General features: G+C 45.6%; 1 long non-coding RNA gene across 1 annotated transcript; it reads right to left on the bottom strand.

The window, feature by feature from the left end:
* Window positions 1-646: 646 nt before the first annotated feature.
* LOC129785762 (uncharacterized) lies at window positions 647-3,095 on the bottom strand. The gene is made up of 2 exons (XR_008749968.1): window positions 2,895-3,095; window positions 647-828 (listed from the first exon to the last, which is right to left on the bottom strand). It is a non-coding gene; the product is annotated as an uncharacterized LOC129785762 (long non-coding RNA).
* Between the last annotated feature and the right edge of the window lie 1,243 nt (window positions 3,096-4,338).

Raw genomic sequence — 4,338 nt, 5'->3', positions numbered from 1 at the left:
CGCGACCTCCGCGCTCCCGCCTCCGCCGGGGCCCGGGCCCGGCCCGGCCCGCCCCCCCGAGCCCCGGCCGCCCGCCCCCGGAGCCTCGGCCCCGGCCGCCCCCCCGAGCCCGGCCCCGGCCCCCGAACGGCTGAAACCGGCGCTTGAAGCCATGTAACGCGCGCGGGCCGCCCGCCGCCACCTCAGGTGCCTCAGCGCTCGCAGGGGAAGGATTTTACTCCCCAAGCAGTCGAAGTTCAAGGTTATTTTCCTAAAAAGCTTTCAAATGGTTATTTTGGTACTAAAAAGCGGAAGTAAATGATTTGTACCAAAAAAAAAAGGCATTGCTGTTTCTTATGGCGCGGATACTGACTTTCCTTCTTGCTTACCTGTGTTATGCATAATGCGCTTTATTGAAAAATAAATGCTGGAAGGGAGAACAGACCCATAAACACCACCACTGTGTCCCCAGCTCAAAAAAGATGAGGGTGGATTCACGTTTCACACCGTTAATTAAACATCGCAGCATCCCCTGCTGTGCCCCTCGCTCTTCCATGGCTTTTTCTTTCCAGCCAAGATGAAATAAACTCAAAGCTTCATAAATAATATCTTAGATCCGGAGCTACAGCAACTTTTCCATCATAAAGAAGTATTAGCAACCTGAATCTTAGGTAAGTGATTTATTTTCTTCACAGATGATGCATGCCATCATCATTTGAATATTGTGTTTTCAAAGTTCAGCAGTCACAACCACGGATGGGGAAGCCAGAGCTCAACGATAGGGAATGTTCTCTTCAGGACAGGTGATCCAGTGCTTACAGGAGACGTCAGGGATTTGTGCTTCGGCATCTGAAGTGAGGTATGACAAAGCCTGGTTAGCTTTTGTGCCTCTACCTCCGGAATATGCTGTATTGCTCAGAGCATGAAACAAGTGGGGTTCCTTGCAATGCAGCGAGGGTTAAACAGCTGTTTGTCGTTATACACACCTATTTTAAAAGTGAGTAACTTACCCATCAAAGTTTATTTGCTGTGTGCATCGTAACTAGTTCCATACAAAGACGTTGTCCTTCCAAGCAGCAAAGACAGCATGTTGGTTTTAGAATTAAGGAGCTTGCAGGAAGGCATGAAAAAGTTCAGACAGATTCTGCTAAGGATCATTCACTCCCTCCACTACAAGGGCAGTACCTGGCAAAATGTCACCTGGCAAATAATAATAATAAGAATTAAAAAAAAAAAAACTAGATGGCAAAATATCATGGAAGTGGGATTAAGGAATCTGAAACAGTTGTAGAAAGCCAGAAGACTAATTGAAAAAGTCAATCTTCATTCTTCCGATTTGAAAAGTAGAGTTCTCTTGCCCATTATTATCTATGGTATCATACAAATTCTTCCATAAAACGATCACAGTAGTAGCTACAATCAGGTTTAGCCGCCCCAGAGCATTGCCTTTAGTATGCTTTAAAAAGCAGGGCAGTAATTCTCACAGCAAGATGCCCCTAAGGGAAGTAGCAGCCACTGCCCGCTCAGGTTTATTGGAGTATGACTGAAGAATGTGCACCCAACCTCAGACTGAATTTTTTACTCTAGCATTTGAAGAAATCTCACCACCTAGAGGCAATGTGCCATTCTGCCTCTTGCAAAATCACTACTGAAGGATGAATTTTGTAAGGGTAGGAACACTGTCATTTAAACCAAATTATAGCAGGTATCTGCCTTAGTTCAAAGATCTGATTCATAGTTTTCAGAGTCAAGACAGTACATTGATTATGTTACTAAGACAAGGAAACAGCAGGTCACACTGAGAAGGAAGAAATGACAAGGCATCTACATGGTTCATTATAATTAAGATGACAATACCATCAGATTCCGGTTACATATGTATAGCAAATACCTTATACCTGCGGGAAGATTATCCAAACAGATTCAGGGGGAAATACAAGACTGAGCAGCTAGTATGGGTGAGCAAACCCTAGTGGGTAAAGCTCTGCAGCAAATAAGACCAGAGCAGTGATGGGATATAGCTGGAGAACACAAGCAGGCCCTCCCCTCTGCTTGCCTCATCTGCGTGGCAGCCGTAGGAACAGCATCCCCCATATAACGAAGAAAAAACAAATTCATCTCATCATGATGCCAACAGCATAGCTTGGTGCAGCTTATGCAAAGATCACGTAATGCAATCAATTTAAAAGCTCAGGGAAAAAGTACCTCGGAAATAGCAGCTATGAAAGGAAATTAAGTGACAGGAAACCGCAGAAATGAGACAGAGCAATGCGAGCATGGTTCTGTTGTTGCCTTTTTTGAGTAATGTGCTCCCAAAGGAAGTTATTCAACATTTTACATGTACATTCAACATGTACATTTTACTGCAAAACCTGAAATACAAGAAGTCCGATGGGTCCTTCAGGACACAGCAGTTTTCTCCAAACATGAGCTAAACAAATGATCCTCACAGCAAAGATCGCTGGGACGGACACCTAGAGACCACAGGTCCCCTGGCAGGCAGTGTCAGCAAGCTGAAAGCGCTGAAGCCGAGTTTAAGGTGATAAACCACATGGGCCTCTGGCAATAGAAGGAGCAATCAGACATCTGTTACCGCCATTTTGCAGAAAGTTTAAGTCGCTTCAGCTACAACTGAAACAGAGCAACTCCCAGCTCCTGTCAGCGCAGCAGACTTCCAGTGCAAAGCAAAACAGGCTTCCTACAAACACTGCTGAGCAAATGCAAGTATTCTAGTGCTGCAACAAAAGCTTGGGCTCACCCGTTTCAGGTTTACAAAATGATCCAAGAAATGCCAACAGGCAGTTTTTCTAAATCCTCTGCTCCTTCCACCTTACTCAGAGAAAGGCAGGCCTGCCAGAGCCACCACACCACCACCGGTGGTGGTTTGGGAGAGGAATAAAAGAACAAGCACAAACCTGACAAATTTTTCAGGTGGAGAAGGGGCAGGAGACAAGACTACCAACCCTGAACTCCCAGAGTCTTCACCAGACCCAACTGGTTTTCCTCCTGTGAAATATTCATCCATTTCAGGTTCGTGCTCTCTCCTTCCCAACAAACCACCTTCAATGTATGGGAAGTTCATTTCCCAGAGACTTTGTTCACTAAGGGCAAGGCCACATCAGACATCTGAAAGACAAGTACAGCAGAGGGACACAACTAAAGGTATGAGAGACAGACAAATACATCACGTGTACTGGCAGGGGTGAAGAGAGGCAACGCTACTTTTCAAAACCTCTGCAGTAGGACCCCGTGAAATGCACAGGCAGGAATCCCCTAACGATCTCACCAACCAGTTGCCAAACTAGTTTTGAGTTGAAAAATCTACTAGTTAGGAAACAACACAGGTGTACATACATACACTTGGGTTATTTCTCACATAGCTGAGCAGCTTGTAAGAAATGAGCAGAGTGTGTAAAATGCTCATCCCCTCATGCATGCACGTGAACAGCAGCTGCAGCAGGAACTTTGTACAGGGTGCAGCCTACATTGGCATAGCAGGGGGCTGGGGGGGGAAGGGAATATGCAAAGATATACGTTACTTAGGAATGCTCACGCGCTGTGTCAAGTAGCGTGATAATTAAATCGTTAGTCACATTGACAAGTGGGTGGAAGAGGCTGGAAATGTCTGATGCAGTTTGCTACGGGCAATTATAGATTTGCCAGCAACGCATCTGTCACACGCAAAGATGGGCTCAGACCCAAGTATCTGCAACAGCTCAACTTTAGCCCATTTCCCACAAGTAAAATGGAACGAAGACACCAGGCTCTGCATCCGCAGTGCTGTAGAACAGCTCAGACCCACCACCAACCTAGCCAACCTACCGCATGAGAACAGCTGTGCAATTCCACATGCTCAAATATTCATCCGGGAAGGAACTTGCAGAGGCTAATCCTTATCCAAAGATCTGGGAATTTCCCTTCTTGAAACTCTCCCCAATACTACTTACTAGTTACATAGCATTTATGTGCCCCCCAGTCCTGTTACACAGCATATCTCACTTGACTGCTGCATTGACAAAAGGCTCACAGGCTCAGCGGAGATCTGAGAGCAGTTCAGTAAATACCTGACCACTCTCTTCAGGAAGCATCTGCCACTCACACAGGACCAATTCATCTTTGCAACAATGTAAAATTTCCTCTAAAGCACAAAACTGAAAGTAATTCCATTTGTCTTAATGAACTACATTTTACGTGGGAGCTGACTGTGGAAAAACTGGATCTCGAGAGTGCCAGCCTTCTCACTGTCAGCCTCAAAATTCTTCCACATAATGGGATATAATTAAGAAGTGGAAGGAAGAAAGGCCAAGAGTAACTTGCATTAAGAGACACCTTGCTTGCTGTGCCGGTCCCACTCACAGG

This window comes from Falco peregrinus, chromosome 1 (assembly GCF_023634155.1).
Source record: "Falco peregrinus isolate bFalPer1 chromosome 1, bFalPer1.pri, whole genome shotgun sequence".
Taxonomy (NCBI): domain Eukaryota; kingdom Metazoa; phylum Chordata; class Aves; order Falconiformes; family Falconidae; genus Falco; species Falco peregrinus.
Note: the sequence above shows the minus strand (reverse complement) of the source record. Positions and strands in the feature narration are given on the sequence as shown.